The 23,082-nt window shown below is 43.2% G+C and overlaps 1 protein-coding gene across 6 annotated transcripts in view; it reads left to right on the top strand.

The window, feature by feature from the left end:
- Positions 1–377: 377 nt before the first annotated feature.
- ankrd6b (ankyrin repeat domain 6b) overlaps positions 378–23,082 on the top strand; it is a 178,028-nt gene continuing 155,323 nt past the window's right edge. For 5 of the 6 annotated variants that reach the window (XM_047388665.1, XM_047388666.1, XM_047388661.1 and 2 more), the window contains exon 1: positions 378–544. The gene's annotated coding sequence lies outside the window, so the exon portion shown is untranslated. The remainder of the gene's footprint in view (positions 545–23,082) is intronic. The other variant, XM_047388663.1, reaches the window with a different exon arrangement.

The raw sequence follows: 23,082 nt of genomic DNA, 5'->3' as shown, positions 1-23,082 counted from the left end.
ATAAACTCTGATGCTCAACCCTCAAATGTGGCACAAAAAAAGACTTTTCAACATCATAAGATTTATTACCAAGAGGTATTGTTACAACAAACAATAATCAAGGGCTTCTATTTTGCAACTAAAGAGCATCATTACATCTGAAAATGATCCTTCAACATTACTATTTTTATTTGTTTTTGATCTTTTTTTTTTTAGCTTGGTATGCACTAATATGACCATATTGAACAGTCTTCAAAACTTTATGAGGCATCTGGTTAAGAGATATGAAACAGGTATAATTTGCTGTGGAAATATTTACTAAATGGGGAGATCAAAAGAATGAGAAACGTAAAAAACTGTTACCGGTGGGAAGGAGGAACTGTTGACATGGGAATGGGACAGAGACGGAGGGGGCGGCGGGAGAAGCGCGGACAAACCTCAGTAGTGGTGACTGCGTGTGTTTTTACTCGTTTCCTCCAGGCAGTCTGTAGCTGCGGCTTGAAGGCTACTGGAATACTTCCTTCTAAACTCAGTTGGAACCTAGACACTGTTTATTTCGCCTGAGGTAAGTTTGCTGGTTTACGCTTTGGCTATGCGTGTTTTCGCAGTGTTGGACTGAACAGGGCGCTCTCTGATTGTTAAAACCTTTGTTTAACCATTGGTAAAAATCCCACTAACAACGCAAGTGAGACTAAACTGAAGCAAGGCGTTTCGGTCAATCTGCCGGATTACATGTAATATCTTCAAATGTTGTATTCGGTTTTTGTTTCTATTGTATCGCCTCTTAAACGTGTGAAGCCCACACAGCTTCGGTGGCCATGTAGATAATGACAAAACAGTTTAAGCCACTGAAGCGTCTACTGTGGCAGGGTTAGCTGCTTTTTATCTCCCTCTCACTGAGGCTGGAATCACGGTCCTCCGTTTAAGAAAAAACCAAATCTATAGTTCGTTCGCTTCCCACTCCACCGTGGTGTAGTTCAGGGAAAAGTGAAACAGACCGCAGCCCGTCGGCCTGAAGAAAGAGAGCTGACACAGTCGTGTTTAAATCGGCCCTCTCTCACATCACGTTCCTATAATTCCGCTTTAAGGGAGTTACCTCACAAGATAATGTCTTCTAAAACAGACGAGTTATTATGTAAAATCAGAAAAAAACCGAATCAGGACAGTGTTCGACATAATTTATGCTACAGGCTCTGAATAAAGCACCTGGAACTGGGAACGTGGGATTAACTGAAATCTTCTTTGCAACACAGTATTTGCCAGAAGTTTGTGCAAAACTTTCAGCTACTGTGGGCTAAAATGATGGGATATTTATTCCCAAATACACCAGGCAATAAAATGCAGATTAATGTGTTTCACTGATGATGTGTCAATAGAACACAAACTTCTGCATCAATACCTCCCCTTTTGGCGTTAATTTGTGAATTTGGTCAAATCTCTGGGTTTTCTGTTAATTGGGATCAGAGCTTATGCCTATATCTAAGGACATTAAGTTATAATTTTAATTAATAACATATTTACACTACCCCCTTGAAAAAAAGCTTTGGATTTTTCACCTATCTTGGTGTAATTGTAAAGAAGGACCCTAAGGACCTCCTTAAAAATAATTGGCATAATAGGATTGAGCAACTTAAACATATGATAAATTATTGGAAGGCTCTCCCAATTTCTCTTGTAAGATAATTTAATGCAATTAAAATGATTGCACTGCCATGTTTCTTACATCTCTTCCAATCTCTTCCATGTTATATCACCCAGTCGTGCTTCAGACAGTTAGACTCTATTATTTTACTCTTTATTTGGAGCTACAAAGCCAGAAGAATATAAAAAAAACAAATAAACCAAAGGAAGCAGGTGTGTTTGCTCTTGCAAATTTTGAGATGTATTGGCTGCCTATCTGTCTGTACTAGCCTGGTGGAGAGAGCACCCCAGCCCCTCCCTCTTTGCCCTTCTGGCCAGCCTGGTCAGGCATGGAGCAGTTGCTCTGCAGGAATACCTCCTTGTTAGCGTTGCTTAATAGCTCCACTAAAGTTGACACAATACAGTAACAGCTTTGTAATCGACTGCGCTATGCTCATCTGGGAATAGATAAAACTTCATGTTAAAGCACCTAGAATTTATATTGACACCTCGATATGTAAAAATCATTCTATTTTACCTGACCTGAACGATGCAGGTTTCTGTAATTGGAAACAGAATGGTATTTGTAACATAAATTATCTTTACATTAGGTTTCCCCTAAGGTTGTGGCCCTGAAGGCCTTTGCATCATTTGCACAGCTTCAAGCTGCTTACAAAATTTCTTCCCAAGTTTTTTTTTTAGATATTTACAAATTAGAGATTTTGTCAAGAAGAATATACCACATTTTGAGATATTGACTAGGCATAATACTCTGAAAAAAATTAACAATTAACCCTGTTATTCACAGGGCAATCTCTTTTTTTCTATCGAATCATTCAGGAAAAATTACATGAATTCTATCCTGATGTTTCACCTTTATGCAACTGCTGGTAATTTGGGATATTCCTTCTGGTCATGTAGTAAAATTCAGTCATACTGGAAATCTATTTTCCTATGTTTATCTGAGACCTGTGGAAAAACTGTTACCCAACCCTCTTGTAGTGATCTTGGGAGATAGTAGGGTCATTTCTCTAATGAGAAAAGAGCTTTTCTATTTGGGATGGTGATAGCTAAAAAACTGATCTTAAGTGTGTGGAAAAGAAAGTTACGACTGTAACTATTGTTCTATGAATCCCGGATGACCACCAGAGGCAGTGCTTCAAGCACTGAATGATCATTCTTACGCATGTGCAGGTTGAGAATTAATAACAACAAAGTCACCTGACCTACCGGTTACTCGCATGAGTCTATATAGTCACATGTCACCGGGAGCTTAGTCCCGACAATCCTCTCGCGAGCATGCGGAGACCGAGGGACCGAGCACTCGGGCGTTCAGGTCAACTCTCCTGGATGACCTGCATTCAATCAACCTGCGTGTGAGAAGAAAGAAGGGACTGAGTTCCTAGTGATATGTGACTATATACACTCATGTGAGTCACCGGTAGGTCAGGTGACTTTCTTGTTATCAATTCTCGACCTGCGCGTGCGCAACAATGATCATTCAGTGCTTGAAGCACCACCTCCGGCGGTCAGTAGGGATGAAATAGAACTAGACTTTGTGCCTAGATATGCTTTGTGGATGGAAGAAATGTCTAACATGCTGCATTTGGAGAAATTGACATTATATAATGAGGACAGAGGAGCAGAGTTTGATAAGACATGGGACCCTCTGCTTTTGCTTGCTGTTTTGTTTTTGCACGCTTTAAACATTTTATAAACAGAGTAAAAAAAGAGAACACAAACTTCTGGCCAGAAGGCATAAGAAATGGATCCTGTAATCTAGAAGTAATTTGGCCAAACTAAAGGATTCTGGAACAGCAGGCTACATGTTAAGGGAAAGGCAGCATAGATGAACAAGAAATTGTATTCAGTGGTTTTTTCCCTATTTGTTAACCTAATGGAATGGTGCTGGAGGTTTAATTGTTCTGTTGCGTTAAATGTTGGATGATCACAGATAGTTTAGACAGAAGGACTAACAAATCCAAATCTGTGCCTTTTTAATTTGGGAAGTTCAAGTGAACGGAAGGCATACTGTTTATGTGTGCATGCTGTTGATTTTCAGAATAATCATATGAGAAACCTTTAGCAGAATTTACCAAGTATATAATTGCCACATAATGTGCTCTGATGGGCTAAATGGCAGGCAAAGGTTTTTTTTACCTGAGGCGATTGTTAGATTTATTAGGTGGTGAGACAGTTTTTGTTTTAAATGTTTAATTAAAAAATCAAAGTACAAATGCTGAGATCTGCTCATTCAGATATATAATGGTGACATTATGTTTTTAAAATGACCCATTGAGATTTAACATCTGTTCTAATTTCATACTGTCTACTTTGAAAGGTGGAATGTAAAGCTGCTGTATAATGCTTTTTGGCATGAAAAGTATCTATCATTCATTTTTGCCTCCTATTGTATCTAAGGTCCCGTTAAACTATTCATTAGTAGTGTCCGAGCTACCGCACCCTGTTGGCGGTCAGACATCTCGGAGTTCCTCCGATCCATGGTCCCCAGAAGCGATCACACACTCTATCTAATAGTGACTCTTAAATGAATGACTCTCAAACAGTTTATAACTTTCAGCTCCTTTAATCTAAATTAGGCAGAGGAATGATTACACAGATCATCGCTGAGACTCCCGTCTCGGACCACCGCCAACTGTGTAAGGATGACGAAAGAGCCCCGAAAGAAGGTCACATGTAGTTTTATATCTGGCACTCCAGTGCAATGGATGAACCCTCCCTCAGTGATTATCAGTAGACTACGTGTCACCATTGTGGTGTCTTATCAGGTAGGTTGTGTAGTAGCGGGTGTCCATCCTTAATCTAAGTGTGCCGTGGCTTTCTAATCAAACCAGTTATACCGGCTGCTCCACAATCAAACCCAGTGCCCCAGCCTCAGTTCGTTCATGACAAACCTTGGGCCATTTATCCTTGTAATGTGTGTCTATGAGCATTCTTATCCTATTCTAACAAAAGGGAAACATTAGAACCTATGTTGTATATTACTATGGTATAAATGGGAAAACCAGCTATGAATAATATTGTTGGAATTATGAAATCTAAAGTTCCTGAATGGATACATGCATCAAAATGAGGTCAGATACTAAAATTAACTGCAAAGTTAATTCAGTTTCAGATTGTGGTTGTACACAAAACACAGCCTCTGGATACAGACGTGCAGCAACTGTCTGGACAGAGAGGTTAACTGAAGTTAAACCAAGTCTCAAGTCATTGCTTACACAGAAGAAACAAGACTGAGTCAGAACATCTAAAATTTTGCCTATGTAGCAGAGTTGATTGTTACTAGCACGGAGATATTGGAGTTATTAATTTTGACAAAAGTCTAAATTTGTTAACTCCTCTCTTAAATATAATAAGCGACATCTGATGTTAGCATTTATGTACTGTGCAAGCTGTTCATAATAATGCCCACCCAGGGACGCCAATGTTGGGATTATGAATATGAGAATATTATTTAATATTAATAATTTAATATTTAATATTAATATTTTAATATTTTATCAAATAATATTTTGGTCTGTTAAGGGTTGTCCTGTGAGTACCAGCCCAGTAAGGCGATGGTATTAGGACAAAATAGGATAAAATGGTGGAAATATTCTCTGGGAGGTTCATACTGTTTTTGCACAACTGTTAAAGCATCAATAGTGGCAGCGGCTTCATCTCTGTAAACATAGTACTCTTCTCTAAGAGCCTGACAGAGAGCTGGATAACTGTCACTAATTTCTGGAGGAAGAGTTTTTATGAACACATGAACACTCTTGGCTGTTGTTTTCCATATAAGTCTCAGCTTCTCACGATCAGAAGGAAAACGCAAGTCAAGAAGACAATGTTCAACCTCAAGCAGGTAAGCCTCAATATTTGACTCCTGGCTACCTGGATCAAAAACTTCTAGGTCCTTAGCAAGGAATTCAAGCTGTTTGAAACGGACACCATGCTCCCAAGGTGGACCACGTCCATCTGAGGAGTCATGCTGGTTAGGTTCATGAAATGGTGGAAGAAAACAAGTTTTCTCATGATTTAAATGAGAGCTTTCTAATGAATGGACTCGTGCAAGTGGTGATGGTGGGTCAGGTTGGATCGAGTCACCTGAGAGCCATGTGCGTCTCTCCTGGCCCCTAGGGGTCGATACAGAGTCAGAAGGGAGAGGGGTGCCGATCAGGCCAGAATGGTGCTCCTCCCACGGAATTGGACCACTTGTGCACGCTGAGTCTGGCACTTGGTCATCTTGGTGGTTGTTCACTGCAATAGGATTTGGCAGGACACCACTGGAGACCATCTGACTTCCAACACTTTTGTTAAGGTCTGCGGAAGTAAGTAAGAGTCAGAACATCTAAAATTTTGCCTATGTAGCAGAGTTGATTGCTACTAGCATGGGGATATTGGAGTTATTAATTTTGACGAAAGCCTAAATTAGTTAACTCCTGGAATATCACGAGTTATAATGTTCTCTTAAATATAATCAGTGACATCTAATGTTAGAACTCTGGTGTTTTGAGTCCTATTGTGACCAGTGGAAGGTGGTTTTAAGCTAATCACTTGGTGCATTAATAATGTGCAGTTGTGATTTATTCATTTGCATTTATGTACTGTGCAAGCTGTTCATAATAATGCCCACCCAGGGATGCCAATTTTGGGATTATGAATCTGAGAATATTATTTAATATTAATATTTTTATATTTTATCAAATAATATTTCGGTCTGTTAAGGGTTGTCCTGTAAATACCATCCCAGTAAGGCAATGGTATTAGGACAAAATAGGACAAAATGGTGGAAATATTCTCTGGGAGGTTCCCACCTGCTTTGACAGCTTTTGCAAAACTGCAAAGCATCAACAGCCAAAGCATCAATTTCTGGAGGAAGCCGCCTTTATTTATTAAAATAATATTTAAAGAAATATTATTAAGGGAGTATTTTGGAAAAGGGCCAAATCTTTCTGGAGAAATGGGGCTTAATGGTGTTTACTTAGTTATCAAATTTAGTAAAATGATGTTTAGGGACTATTATTCACTAGCTTGAACACTAACAACTTTCTGTTAAATACTCTTTAGTAGCAAGCACGTGTTCTCACCGGTTAGCCGTTGATCTAACAAAAGAAGCTGATAGCTTAGCACCAGAATCAAACACATACCTTTAAAATACCAGGGTTAATAAAAGGGTTAAAATGCATAAGCCTGGACGGCGCTTTATGTCCGATCTTCTGTGTTTAAAATCACCCTTTAAATAAAGTTTGTCTTAACTTTAAAAACACACAGACAAAGAACACAAAACTGAACATGTGTGCTGCAGATATTCTGCTAGCACCAAGATAGCTGAGTTCAACACAAACAAAACCAAACTTCATAAAATGAAAAACGTTTAGATCATTTCAATCTAAATCACTTCTATATTATTCTGCTCTGCCCAAACCTAACCTCTGACCATGCTGAGGAGTTGTCCGGGTGACGATGAAGTTTGAAGAAAGTATCCACAGTGAACAATGGTTAGGTACAGCTAACCTCCCTAGCTGCGGAGGGGTTTGAAGGTGCGGCTCGTTGTGTCCGCCAACCACACTGCACGTTAACACAGTGATGCGGTTTCTGTTGTCCTTCTCTCAGACAGGGAAAACCGCTCTGCCCGGCTTCGTAGAGACCGCGTCTCTGTAGGGAACTTCTCTGGGACAGTTTGCTTCTGCAGGCCTCAGAGAGAAAGTAAGCGATGCTTGCACCTTAATTTCCCCGTTCATGAATTAAAATACCGGATACACATACAGTATTTCATTCGTACTTAACTTTGCATATGATCGATGATCGTATGACACCCTTGGATCTAGTTGAAGAGTTTATGTCTGTTTGCCAGCAAAGAGACATTAGCGCGCTGTTCCTCTCCGGCCAGTCTCTCAGCGGAGTCCCGGGTGGTAGCGGTCGGCTTGTTGGAAAGGGGGTGCTTTTATTTGGCCAGTGATGTCACAGGAAGTCTGCAGTTACCCCGTTTCCTGGCTGTGCCGGAAATAGATTAATGCAATTTATTTTGAAAGTTCCAGGAAAGTTTGTACTGGCCTTTCACGTTGTAACTCATGGCTGTGGTCCCAGCAATATTAATAAAGGTAGCTTTAACAATGAACAGTGTTCATTCAAGTGGATGGGGCGTGAGGGGCATCATTGTTGGATGCTCAAGTGACACTTGATGCTCAGCTGACACTTGGCTCTCCCAGCTGGAGATGAGACAGGACAAGTAGCTTCAATGTTTTGCATGAATCCTTAGTAAACACCTGATCTCTTTGAGTTCTGTGCCACATTAGCTACATTCATTATATCAGTTGACTGGCCAATTAAGCTTAAAACACGTCGATGTTTTATAATTTTTTTTTTCAAACAATATGTATATAATGATTATTTTAAACCAACCCCTCTTTTATATACAGAAAACGATACAAAAGGGGAAACTTTAGATTTCTAAACAGGCAGCTGCAGCAATAAGTTGTTTGGTCTTCTTTAAATGGCATTTAGACATTTGCAACGTTTTTTGCTGAGGCTTTTGCTGCATGTTTACAGATAAATTGGTGTGTTTAGCATTTGACTTCACATAATTGTCAAATATTGGATGCTGCTCTTTTTTTTAGATTTAATTGACCGTTTCTAAACACTTGATAAGCCACTTGGGCCCTTTTCCTTTCTTCACTCTCTTAATACAAATTCACTATGTACACAGCATGTTGCAGACTTTTCTAGATGGATTTTCAGGGTAGTGAAAAAGATGCAACATTCTCAGTAAATTGGATGTAGACTTTTAAAACAGCACAGTAACAACTTGTGCTTAAAACTGAAGTTCGTAATTTAAGTGACTGCAAGTAGGACAACTTTAAACTGTGCCCTACCAATTAATTATACCCCTTCAACTTTTTTACTTTTTTTCATGTAGGAACTATAAACTCATTATATTATGGGCAATTATGGGCATTATATATGGGCTTATTTTAAGAGATTTGTAGAATCGCCCTTTGCTGCTGCTACAGTTACAGGTATTTTGGGGGGTGTTTCTGTCAGCTTAGCCTTGAAAATTTACAGAGACTGAAATTTTAGCTTATTCTTTTCAAAATAGCTCAAGCTCAGTCAGGGTGTATTTACAGTGTTTGTAAACATCAATTTACAAGTATTACCTCAGATACTCAATTTGATTTGGGTCTAGGTCTTTCTAACACGTGAATATGTTTCAATCAAAACCATCCAGTTGTGGCTCTGGCTTTAAATCTAGCATCATTGTTCTAGAAGGTGAAGTCTCAGGTCATCTGGTTTTTTTTTTCCCCTCGGATTTGACCAGTATTTAGCTCAATCCATCTTCTCAAACTCTGAACAGCTTCCCTTTCTTGCTGAGCAAAAGCTTCCCCATTATTTTTATGCTGCCACCACCATTTATTATGATAGGTATAATATGTTTAAGGTGTTAGTTTTCTGCCACACAGCATTTCTCAAGTTTGCCGAAAAGCTCAATTTTGGTTATATCTGACCAGAGCACTTTATATTTGTGGGTTTTTTACATGGCTTGTAGCAAACTTTCTTTCAACTCGTACTCATCGTCGTCCGCTTTATCCAGGACCGGGTTGTGGGGTGTTCCCAGGCCAGCCAAGAGACATAATCCCTCCAGCGTGTCCTGGGCCGTCCCATGGGCCTCTTCCTGGTGGGACGTGCCTGGAACACCTCCTGAGGAAGGCGTCCAGGAGGCATCCGGTATAGATGTCCGAGCCACCCCAACTGGCTCCTCTCGATGTGAAGGAGTAGCGGCTCTACTCCGAGCCCCTCCCGGATGGCCGAGCTCCTCACCCTATCTCTAAGGGAGTGCCAGGCCACCGTACGGAGGAAGCTCATTTCCGCCGCTTGTATCCGGGATCTGGTTCTTTCGGTCATGACCCAAAGTTCATGGCCATAGGTGAGGGTAGGAATGTAGACCGACCGGTAAATCGAGAGCTTCGCTTTTCGGCTCAGCTCTCTCTTCACTACAACGGACCGGCACAGCGCCCCCATTACTGTGGCAGCCGCACCGATCCATCTGTCAATCTCCCGCTCCATTCTTCCCTCACTCGTGAACAAGACCCCGAGATACTTAAACTCCTCCACTTGAGGCAGGAACTCCCCTCCAACCTGAAGAGGACAAGCCACCCTTTTCCGGTCGAGAACTATGGCCTCAGACATGGAGGAGCTGATCTTCATCCCAGCCGCTTCACACTTGGCTGTGAACCACCCCGGTGCATGCTGTAGGTCTTGGCTAAAGGGGGCCAGCAGGACCACGTCATCTGGGAAAAGAAGAGACGAAATCCACCGGCCCCCTAACCAGATCCCCTCTGGCCCTTGGCTGCGCCTATAAATCCTGTTCATAAAAGTTACGAACAGGACCGGTGACAAATGGCAGCCCTGCCGGAGTCCAACATGCACCGGGAACAGGTCCGACTTAGTGCCGGCAATGTGGACCAAACTCCTGCTCCGATTGTACACACACCGGATGGCCCCTTATAAAGGAACCCCGATTCCATACTCCTGGAGCACCCCCATGACAGGCCCACAACATCCAGAGACTTGAGATACTCAGGGCGGATTTCGTCCACCCCCGAAGCTCTGCCACCATGGAGCTTTTTAACCACCTCGGTGACTTCAGCCTGGGTGATGAAAGACTCTTACCCCAAGTCCCCTGCCTGTGCTTCCACCGGGGGATGCGTGATGGCAGGATTGAGGAGATCCTCAAAGTACTCCTTCCACTGCCCGATAATGTCCCCAGTCGAGGTCAGCAGCTCCCCACCCCCACTGTAAAGCACTGCTTCCCTCTCCTGAGGCGCCAGACAATTTGCCAGAATTGCTTCGAGGCCAACCGGTAGTCCTTCTCCATGGCCTCACCGAACTCCTCCCAGGTCCGAGTTTTTGCCTCTGCCACCGCCCGGGCCGCGGCACACTTGGCCTCACAGTTCACGTTAGCTGCCTCGGGAGTCCCACAAGCCAACCACAGCCGATAGGACTCCTTCTTCAGCTCGACAGCATCCCTTACTGCCGGTGTCCACCACCGCAGCTACGGGCAGCAGCATCGACAACCGATGCAGAGAACATGATCCACTCGGACTCTATGTCTCCAACATCCCCCGGAATGTGGTCAAATCTCTCCCGGAGGTGGGAGTTGAATACATCCCTGGCCGAGGGCTCTGCCAGACCTTCCCAGGAGACCCTCACTATGCGCTGGGGCCTGCCAAGTCTAGCCGGCTTTCTCCTCTTCCAGCGGATCCAACTCCCCACCAGGTGGTGATCAGTGGACAGCTCAGCCCCTCTCTTCACCCGAATGTCTAAAACATGCGGCCGGAGGTCTGACAACACGGCAACAAAGTCGATCATCGACCTCCTGCCTAGGGTGTCATGGTGCCAAGGGCACTGATCGACACCCTTATGCTTGAACATGGTGTTCATTATGCACAATCCGTGACTAGCACAGAAGTCCAATAATGAAACACCACTCTGATTCAGATCGGGGAGGCTATTCCTCCCAATCATGCCTCTCCATGTGTTGCCGTCGTTTCCCATGTGGGCGTTGAAGTCCCCCCGCAGTATAATGGAGTCCCAGGGATGGGCACTATCCAGCAACCCCAACAGGTACGCCAATAAGGCCGTGTAGTCCGAACTACCACTCGGTTCGTAGGCCGAAACGACAGTCAGAGACCTGTTCCCAACCTGAAGGCATAGGGATGCGACCCTCTCATCCACTGGGGTAAACCCCAACACGAGACTACTGAGCTGGGTGGCAACAAGCAAACCCACCCCAGCCCGCCGCTTCTCCACGTGGGCCACTCCAGAGTAGAAGAGAGTCCAGCCCCTCTCGAGGAGATGGGTTCCAGAGCCCACGCTGTGCGTGGAGGCGAGTCTGACTATTTCTAGTCAATATCTCTTGAGCTCCCGCACAAGCTCAGACTCGTTCCCCCCCAGCGAGATGACATTCCACGTCCCTAGAGCCAGCCTAAGCATCCGGGGATCGGGCCGCCAAGCTCTCCACCTTTGTCCGCCGCCCAATCCTCTTTGCACTGGTCCCTCATGGTTCCCCCTTTATGTGATAGGCCCACTGGGGGACTTTTTTCAAAAATTTTGAAATTTTTTCACTATCCCATAGAGACCAGATATGTGGAGTGTACAACAAATTCAGTTTTTATTCAGTTTATTCAAAAATTTTGAAATTTTTTCACTATCCCATAGAGACCAGATATGTGGAGTGTACAACAAATTCAGTTTTTATTCAGTTTATTTGAATAGCACAGGTTTCACAATGAAAGTGATCAATTTACAATAAAATACAAAACAAAAGTATCCAATATATATACAGAAATACATAGTTGATTCAATCATACAGACAGCTTGAAAGTCAATTGCATACATTCCAATTTCATCATAGTAATCAAACATTTGTCTTAAGCCAATTGCATCAAGTCACTGACTTTGCAGCAATCACTCCTCCTGGAAGAGCATGTAACGTCAGCAGACAGTCGATTGCATCAAGTCTTGAACTTTGCAGCAATCCCTCATACTGAGCATGCATGTATCAACAGCTGAAATAAAAACTCCCCTTTTACAGGAAGAGACCTCCAGCAGTATGAGCTGCCATCTGCATCAACTGATTAGAGGCTTAAGAAGATGGAGCATGCACACACAATAAACACGGAAGCACTGATTCGGGAGTACTTTCAATTGTAAACAAAAAGTGGAGAGTTAATGGCAGCATTTGCTACTCTTATTAGTGTCATCCATGCGAGGAACACAGTGAAACAGAAGTTCTGAGTCAGTTTTGAGGTTTATAGGATGAAAGGCAGCACACACAGTCTCATCAATAGCTCATCCAATTGCCTAGGGTAAAACACAGAACGACAGATGGGTGTATCAACTAATGGTTGTTCTGACTCCCACCTGAGTTACCATTGGCCTTGTAACTGCTTCTCCAACTGATCGTCTGCTTGCCTTGCCATTCATTTTAGCTGGATGGTCATTTCGTGGTACGTTTGTGGTTGTGCTATACTCTGTCCATTTTCAAATAAGGAATTGAGCATTACTCTGTACAAAACTAATTTCCCCTCGGGGATCAATAAAGTATCATTGAATTGAATTGAATTGAATTGATATTGTTTTATACCTCAACTCTTCTTCAGGCTTCTCCACAACTTTTTTCCTGACCTGCCTGCTGTGTTCCTTGGTCCTAATGATGCTTTTTGTTCACTGATGTTCTTTAGTAAACCTCTGAGGCCTTTAAAAACCATCTGGATTATATACTGAGATGAATTTTCATACAGACCATGACTCATAATGCCTAATGTTTGCACTGGATTTAATGTGGGTGTGAGCAAAGAAGTTTAAACACAAATTCATGCCATACTTTTCGGATTTTTATTTGTAAAAATAATTTTAAAAACAATGTACCATTTTCCTTCCAAGTATGGAGTGCTTTGTGTCGGTTTTTAATTTAAAAGCCTAAATAAAATATATTGAAGTTTATGGTTGTTACATGACAAAATGTACACTATTTTCAAGACAATACTTGAATAAGGTGCATAAAGGTCTACATATTACCGCTCTAGAGTCCCTGTTTTCAACTGGCAAGAAAACAACAACATAGTAACAGCAAAGCTTGTATTGTGTAACTTGGTTGTAATTTTATATGGCAGGTGATATATTTCTGTTAATTAAGAAAGGCATAATTCAGTTCAATTAAGTTTTATTAATATAGCACCAATTCACAACACATGTCGTCTCAAGGCACTTTACAAAGTAAATTTAATCGAATCGTACAGATTTCAAGTCGGGTACATACTGTCCGTGTGGCTCTTGAGCAAGTGAAAACACACCAGCAAACCACACACACATGACATGACACATAAATTCCAATTAATCCTAACTATCAAACAACATTTGAAGTCGGGTACATACGCTGAACAAAAATATTAACGCAACACTTTTGCTTTGAGCTGAACTCAAAGATCTAATATATTGTCTATATACAAAAAATAATAATTTCTGTCAAATATTGTACACAAATATGTCTAAATTTGTGATAGTGAGCACTTCTCCTTGCATAGATAATCCATCCCACATTGCAGGTGTGGCATATCAAGATGCTGATTAGACAGCATTTATTTCTGAATAATATGTGCAACTGTTGTAACAGGGACATGAGGCTGCTTGGAGATGGTCTTATAACCTTTACCTTTAACATGCTTGTCTATAATTTTCTTTCTAATCTCCTGAGACAACTCTTTCCTTCGCTTTCTGTGGTCCATGTTGAGTGTGGTACACACCATGTCACGAAACAGCACAGTGACTACCTGTAGCCCTATATATAGGCCCACTGACTGATTACAAGAATGTAGACACCTGTGATACTAATTAATGAACACACTTTGATTTAACATGTCCCTTTGGTCACATTATTTTCAGGGGTACCATCATTTTTGTCCAGGCCTGTTTCATGAGTTTATTTTTTAAAATAATTCTGTTGAAGCATGTTTGAAAAGCAATGTCTGACGTTCATTTGTTCATTTTCATAGAATTTTTGTTCATTATTACCTTTGTCAGGATAAGTTATTTCTGTGGCCATTGTGGTTTTTTTTTTCATTAACCGAGGGGTACCAACAATTTTGTCCACGTGTGTAGATGAGCATTTTCGTCAGGCTGGGGAACTTTGTCTCGGGCACGTGATGAGCAGTACCAGGGAGCTTCTAGAAAGAGAAAAAACAAACATAAAGCATAAAGTTACAAGGTGAAATACCAGCAAATAACACAAATAGGAGAGAAGTATGAGCAGAGAGAGTGAAAGTGGTCATCATGTCCTCCAGCACCCTAAGCCTTTAGCATCATACCTTTCAAACCTAAACTAAACTCCTTCATGCCACAGTCTTATCAAAACGTGTCCATACTTGTGATCAATACATTTGCATCAATAATTATTTAGCTATTTCGCGTATATAATTCGCATCCTCTGTTTTACACTGTATGACTGATTAAATGCTTCACATTCAGTAGGATTTTAACAAAGTGCACTATCAACTGCACATGGTGACCGATCACCCAATATTCTGTAAAACACAGAATACTGAAATGAAGTACCAGAATGTAGTTATGTTATGTTTACCTTTCTCTTAACAGTTATGAAAACGGGGAATTATTTAAACAGCTGAACAGTTACATTTCAACTTTCTTATAAAACAACATTTTGAGCTTGTGGCTCCGTGCCATATATAGAGTAGAAAACTATACAAAACATGAGTTCAGCCCCTAACAGGCCACAAACCTGCATCAGTTGAGAGACAAGGCAAAATAAAAGTATATCTGCAAAGCTAATTATGCTAAAATAATAATGGAAAAAAATAATACCTTTTCTTGATGGCTAAGTTATGTTTTGGCCAAAATTTTATCTTTCTAATTGCACAGCCCTAAGTGATGTATGTGAAGACAAGTTGTGAAGAGCAACCCACTACCAGGAGGGTCTAGCCTAAACCGGCTCAGTTATGGTTGAGGTGCAAACACACCCTCCATTTCTGCTACCTGTATGACCCCTTCTCTTTTCCAATGGTTATAATCAGTCTGACAGAAAGAGGTATCCCAATCCTTGTGGTTTTTAGTATAACAATGACCATCAGTGGGACCCTTTGTGGGGTCCCTTGAGACGACATTGTTGTAAATAAGCGCCGTTTAACTAAATAATCTGAACTGAAACTATCTGTCTAGTTATGTTGCTATAGGCTTAGGCTGCTGGAGGACATAACGACCACTTTCACCCTCTTCGCTACATTCTCACACTACTCTCCAATTTTGCATTATTTGCTGTTATTTCATCTTTTAACCTTGTTCTCTCTATTCTCTTCCTAGAAGCTACACCTGGCCTGGCTCTGTGTCTGCCTGTGACACCTTTCTGGAGAGGGGAATCGTCCGAGCTTCTGCTGGCAACAACTTAATGCTCACCCTCTACCGATGATCCACATAGCCCTGTCTTTTAGTGTTTAACCCTTTCTCTCTCCTAGACATGGCGATTGACTGAGCTTAACTGTAACAAACTCTATGTGCTCTATGTCAGACTCTAACCTTGAAAACTGGCTCAGAGTTGATCTGTTCTTTCTTTCTAGGTGAAACGACTAAAGGAGCTACATCCATCAACATTTACTTTTCCTTCCCATAGAAAGTACTCCTGGATCAGTGCTTCTGTGTTCTTTTTGTGTCTCTCAAACCCCCAGTCGGTCGTGGCAGATGGCCGCTCACACTGAGCCTGGTTCTGCTGGAGGTTTCTTCCTGTTAAAAGGGAGTTTTTCCTCTCTGCTGTCGCTACATGCATGCTCAGTATGAGGGATTGCTGCAAAGTCAACGCCAGTCACTGTCCACTGTCTCTACATGCTCATCCGGGAGGAGGGAATGCTGCATGTCACTGACTGGATGCAATCTGCTGGGTTTCCTTATATAGAAAAACTTTTTATCCAATTTGAATAAAAAGCTAACTCCGACTGCACTGTTCAATGGTTAGGATTAATTGGAATGTATGTACCTGATTGTTGTGAAGTGCCTTGAGACAACATGTGTTGTGAATTGGCGCTATATAAATAAAACTGAATTGAATTTAATTGAATTATGGGCACTGGCACTGTTATCTAGCAAATCACAGGATGATTAATGACCATCAATTATCATATACTTACAAAAATCCAGTCAGACTTAATTTAATTCAGATATTCAACATCAGGGTCACACTACATGGGGAAATTAGAACAACGGGAATCCCTATAAGACCTTGACTATGTTTAAATCAACCAAACATCAGAAGTAGCTAAAGAGCACTTCAGTGGGTAAATCAAAAGGGTTCTGACTGAAGCCTTGTCACGATGCAATGGGCTGAATTCTCACACTAGGCCACTTCCAATAAAGTAGCCGCAGTATCCTGTATTAAATCAGTCTCTGGTGTTGTGATTATTATTATGATTATATTATTTAATGTTTAATAAAATTATAATTCGGTCTGTTAAGTGTTCTCTGAATACCAGCCCAATAATCACTAATCAATAATAATCAATAATCAGCCTTAGAGTCCTGAAGGCCTGTGCAGAGCAACTCTGTGGGATTCTGCAGCACCTCTTCAACCTTAGCCTGGCCCAGAAGAAGGTTCCGGTGTTGTGGAAGACCTCCTGTCTTGTTCCGGTACCAAAGAAAACACACCCATCAGTCCTCAATGACTATAGACCTGTTGCCCTGACATCTCACATCATGAAGGTCCTAGAGAGACTCCTGTTGGCCCACCTGAGTAAGCAAACAGTAAACCATCAGGACCCCCTTCAGTTTGCTTATCGCTGTGGAGTTGGAGTTGAAGATGCCATCATACACCTGCTTCAACAAACCCACTGTCATCTGGACAAAGCCAGTAGCACTGTGAGGATCATGTTCTTTGATTTCTCCAGTGCATTTAATACAATCCAACCTGATTTGCTTTGTCAGAAACTCCAGAAGACTCAGGTGGAGGCCTCAACAATCTCCTGGATCAAAGACTACCTGACAAACAGACCACAGTTTGTGAGACTGAAGGGTTGTGAGTCTAACCAGGTAGTCAGCAGCACAGGAGCACCACAGGAGACTGTACTCTCACCATTCATTTTCACTCTGTACACCTCAGACTTCCAGTACAAGACAGACTCCTGTCATCTGCAGAAATACTCGGATGATTCTGCAGTCGTGGGGTGGATCAGAAATGGACAAGAAGCGGAGTACAGGAAGGTGGTGGACCGCTTTGTGGCATGGTGTGGAAACAATCATCTCATTTTGAACGTGTCTAAAACAAAGGAGATGATTGTAGATTTTAAGAGAAACAGGAATAAGTCAAAAACTATTTCTATCATGGGAGAAGAAGTGGAGGTGGTGGAGGAGTATAAATACCTTGGTGTTCACCTGGACAACAGACTAGAGTGGAGATGCAACTGTGAAGCCATCTACAAGAAGGGACAGAGCAGACTGTACTTCTTGAGGAAGCTTAGGTCCTTTGGTGTTTGCAGCAAGATGCTGCATATCTTCTATAAGTCTGTTGTGGAAAGTGTGATCTCTTCTACCATCATCTGCTGGGGAAGCAGCATCAGAGCCAGGGACTTAAAAAAGCTCAACAAACTGATAAAAAAGGCTGGTTCTGTTCTGGGGACTCCTCTGGAACGTCTGGAGATCATTGTGGAAAGACGGATTCTTCATAAAATGAAAAACATTATGGAGAACCCTGAGCATCCTCTTCATAAGACTGTCCTACAACAACAGAGTGTCTTCAGTCAGAGGCTTCTTCAGATCTGCTGTAAGGCAGAGCGCTACAGGAGATCCTTCCTGCCCACAGCCATCAGCATCTACAACGGCTCTTTGAGGAAACTTTCATAATATGAGCTATAACAACATTTAATTTCCCTTTGGGATTAATAATGTATTTTTGAATTGAATTGAATTGAATAAGGCGGTGGTATTAGGACAAATGTAGTATTTTATTAAAAACTAGGCAAGGATTCTCCAACTGTTCTTTCCACAGAGAATGGGACACTGTACTGTGACCTCAGGTGTTACGTTCACCAGGATCATATGGTTGGATAAAATAAAGGGAGACCACACAAGGAGTTTTGGGGAAATGGTTGCAGAGGTTTGTTCTGTAACCAGTGGGTTGCCGATTTGAAACCCCACTCTGGCTCTGTCCGTCTCAGTCGTTGTTTCCTTGGGCAAGATACTTCACCCATGTTGAATGCTGATGGTGATCACTTGGCCTGGTGGCACTAATTGGATAACTGTCAGACTTCTCAGTCTGCCCCAGAGCAGCTGTGGCCACAATGTAGCTTACCTCTGTCGGTGTGTGAATGTGTGTATCAATGGGTGGATGACTGATTGTAGTGAAAAGGATGTCCTCTGACTTGATAAAGCACCATACAAGTGCAGGCATTTACCATTTTGCATAAACAAAAATAAGAAAATTAAATAAAATAAAGAAGACATGACAAGAAAAAACCTAAAATGAAAAGATCTCAAGAGGGAGAGGGAAGACCCCAGCAGATGATCAGTGTGGCAGTTTTTAATAAGCAGGCAGCAATTTACGTCACCCACCAGCACCTGCAGAACGCCTCTCCTCAAACCCTGCAAGACAAACAGCAAAAACAATTCAAGGGCCTTAACCCACATTTTAACCCAAAAAGTTTACTCAAGTAGGAGCAGCCGTACTTCAGCATATTTTACTCAAGTAGAAGTTAGTAATCATCCAAAAAATTACTCAAGTAAAAGTAAACACATATTTGGTAAAAAGGCTACAGAAGTACCGAGTACTGATTTAATTTCCGAAAACGATGTAATCATACCAACAACATGTAAAATGATGTGCAGGTTCTGCTTCTCAGAATAAGAAAATCAAAAATTAGAAAAAATAAATCATATCATACCATACCAACTTCATTTATAAAGCACTTTAAACACCCACACGACCAAAGTTGCTATACACACTAATAAAAAACAATACAGTCATAAAGTAGAGAAGGTGAAATATAAAAGCAGTAATAAAATAATTAAAATATAAACACAAAACAAAGACATCTCAGATTGTGCCAAAAGCCAAAGAAAAGAGATGGGTCTTCAGAAGAGATTTAAAAACAGGAAGTGAAGAGGCCTGTCAAGGAAGGTCATTCCATAGCTCTGGAGCTGCAGCAGAAAAAACACGGTCCCCTCTGAGCTTACGCTTTGTCTTTGGCACCCTCAGAAAAAAGTGGTCAGCTGACCTGAGGGAACGGAAGGGTGTGTAAAGATGTAACAGCTCAGACAGATAGGGAGGGGCAAGGCAATTAAGAGCTCTATAAGCAAATAAAAGGATTTTAAAATGAATCCTAAAATTTACTGGCAACCAGTAGCTAAAACGGGAAATATGGTCTAATTTCTGTGTACCTGTAAAAAGACTTGCAGCAGCATTTTGTACCCTCTGAAGCTGGGAAATGCAAGAATCACCAACTCCTATATAAAGTGTATTACAGTAGTCTAGCCGCGTGGTCACAAATGCATGAATTACAGTTTCAAAGTGTTGTCTAAAAAGAATGGGTTTTACTTTGGCTAGCTGCCCTTAAGTGAAAAAAGCTGGATTTTACAACAGCTCTAATGCTTCAAACTTAAGACCAGGATCCATTTTGACCCCTAAATTTGTAATGACCGGCTTGACATACTTGGCCAAGGAGCCAACATCGGTCAGGGAATCTTCACTGGATCTGCCAAAAAACATTACCTCTGTCTTATCACATCACATCATTACAAAATTCAGAATTCGTGCAAAAGAAACACATCTCAATTTTCCATAACATAAAACCTTTGAAACTAAGTAGGCAATGTATATATGAACAGTGCAAAGTACTTCCAGTGATAAAATCTACTGTTTACTGTATATTCACTCAATCTCCAAATGGCACATCAGACTCAGCAGATAGAAAATAACATGAGAACAATGAAGTTTCCAACCCCGAAGCCCTGCCACCGCGGAGCTTTTTAACCACCTCGGTGACTTCAGCCTGGGTGATGAAAGAGTCCAACCCTGAGTCCCCAGCCTCTGTTTCCACCAGGGAATGTGTGATGGCAGGATTGAGGAGATCCTCGAAGTACTCCTTCCACCGGCCGATAATGTCCCCAGTCGAGCTCAGCAGCTCCCCACCCCCACTGTAAACAGTGTTGGCAACAGTGTTCCCCCTCCTGAGGCGCCGGACGGTTTGCCAGGATCGCTTCGGGGCCAACCGGTAGTCCTTCTCCATGGCCTCACCGAACTCCTCCCAGGTCCGAGTTTTTGCCTCTGCCACCGCCCGGGCCGCGGCACGCTTGGCCCCACGGTACCCGTCAGCCGCCTCAGGAGTCCCACAAGCCAACCACAGCCGATAAGACTCCTTCTTCAGCTTGACAGGAGGTGTTCCCTTACTGCCGGTGTCCACCACCGGGTTCGAGGATTGCCACTGCGACAGGCACCGCAGACCTTACGGCCACAGCTACGGGCAGCAGCATCGACAATAGATGCGGACAACATGGTCCACTTGGACTCTTATGTCTCCAACATCCCTCGGAATCTGGTCAAAGCTCTCCTGGAGGTGAGATTTGAATACATCCCTGGCCAGGGGTCCGCCAGATGTTCCCAGCAGACCCTCACTATGCGCTTGGGCCTGCCAAGTCTGTCCGGCTTTCTCCTCCCCCAGCGAATCCAACTCACCACCAGGTGGTGATCAGTGGACAGCTCAGCCCCTCTCTTCACTTGAGTGTCCAAAACATGCGGCCGAAGGTCTGATGATTCGACAACAAAGTCGATCATTAACCCCCTGCCTAGGGTATCCTGGTGCCAAGTGCACTGATGGACACGCTTATGTTTGAACATGGTGTTCATTATGGACAATCCGTGACTAGCACAGAAATCCAATAACAAAACACCGCTCGGATTCAGATCGGGGAGGCCATTCCTCCCGATCACATCACGGGTTGGATGAGATCCGCCCTGAGTACCTAAAGTTTTTGGATGTTGTGGGACTGTCATGGTTGACACGCCTCTTCAACATTGCGTGGCGGACGGGGACAGTGCCTTTGGATTGGCAGACTGGGGTGGTGGTCCCCCTACATAAAAAGGGTGACCGGAGGGTGTGTTCCAACTACAGGGGGCTCACACTCCTCAGCCTCCCTGGTGAGGCCTACGCCAGGGTATTGGAGAGGAGAGTCCGTCCGATAGTCGAACCCCGGCTTCAGGAGGAACAGAGTGGTTTTCGTCCTGGCCGTGGAACACTGGACCAGCTCTATACCCTCTACAGGGTACTCGAGGGTTCATGGGAGTTTGCCCAACCGGTCCACATGTGTTTTGTGGACCTGGAGAAAGCATCCGACTGTGTCCCTCGTGATGCCCTGTGGGGGGTGCTCCAGGAGTATGGAATCGGGGGCCCTTTACTAGGGTCCATCTGATCTCTGTACAAGCGGAGCAGGAGTTTGGTTCGCATTGCCGGCACTAAGTCGGACCTGTTCCCGGTGCATGTTGGACTCCGGCAGGGCTGCCCTTTGTCACCAGTCCTGTTCATAACTTTTATGGACAGGATTTCTAGGCGTAGGGGGTCTGGTTTCGGGACCAGAGGATTTCGTCTCTTCTTTTTGCAGATGACGTGGTCCTGCTGGCCCCCTCCAGCCAAGACCTACAGCATGCACTGGGGTGGTTCGCAGCCGAGTGTGAAGCGGCTGGGATGAAGATCAGCTCCTCCAAGTCCGAGGCCATGGTTCTTGACCGGAAAAGGGTGGCTTGTCCTCTTCAGGTTGGAGGGGAGTTCCTGCCTCAAGTGGAGGAGTTTAAGTATCTCGGGGTCTTGTTCACGAGTGAGGGAAGAATGGAGCGGGAGATTGACAGATGGATCGGTGCGGCTGCCACAGTAATGGGGGCGCTGTGCCGGTCCGTTGTAGTGAAGAGAGAGCTGAGCCGAAAAGCGAAGCTCTCGATTTACCGGTCGGTCTACATTCCTACCCTCACCTATGGCCATGAACTTTGGGTCATGACCGAAAGAACGAGATCCCGGATACAAGCGGCGGAAATGAGCTTCCTCCGTACGGTGGCCTGGCACTCCCTTAGAGATAGGGTGAGGAGCTCGGCCATCCGGGAGGGGCTCGGAGTAGAGCCGCTACTCCTTCACATCGAGAGGAGCCAGTTGGGGTGGCTCGGACATCTATACCGGATGCCTCCTGGACGCCTTCCTCGGGAGGTGTTCCAGGCATGTCCCACCGGGAGGAGGCCCAGGGGACGGCCCAGGACATGATGGAGGGACTATGTCTCTTGGCTGGCCTGGGAACGCCTTGGGCTCCCCCCGGAGGAGCTGGAGGAGGTGTCTGGGGAGAGGGACGTCTGGGCGTCTCTGCTGAGTCTGCTGCCCCCGTGACCCAGTCCCGGATAAAGCCGAAGATGACGAGTACGAGTACAATGAAGTTTGTTTAAAAACCAGAAGTCTCTAGTTGTCTGTCAGGTGTATTTGTGGTTAAATTGTTTGTTTGTTCAAGTTTGTTCAAGTAACTTGGAAGTGGGTAAAATAGTCAGAAACTGTAGTCAAGTAAGAGTTGGCTACATACCAAAATAATATTACTCAAGGAGAAGTAGAGTGTGGATCAGTAAAACTACTTCTAGAAGTTCTTTTTTTTTTTTTTTTTCAAAGGTTCTCAGAAAGATGTAACTGAGCAACTGCCCAGCTCTGAATACAATATTTATAATAACATGCTCATTATAGCATCTTACAATTAGTAGGATGCTATAATCTGCTGCTTCAATCTGCTGTCCTACTGCAGAGTGAAGCAGTATGCTGAATTTCAACCACAGATGAGCAGAGGCCTAAGGGCAAGTAAATGTTTGTACATGTCACAGCTTCTATAGGTAAAATAAGACATTCTTTATTGATCCCCGGGGGAAAACTCAGAAACTCAGTTGTTACATAGCTCAATACGCAATACAACAAA

Source organism: Girardinichthys multiradiatus, chromosome 15 (assembly GCF_021462225.1).
Source record: "Girardinichthys multiradiatus isolate DD_20200921_A chromosome 15, DD_fGirMul_XY1, whole genome shotgun sequence".
Taxonomy (NCBI): Eukaryota; Metazoa; Chordata; class Actinopteri; order Cyprinodontiformes; family Goodeidae; genus Girardinichthys; species Girardinichthys multiradiatus.
Note: the sequence above shows the minus strand (reverse complement) of the source record. Positions and strands in the feature narration are given on the sequence as shown.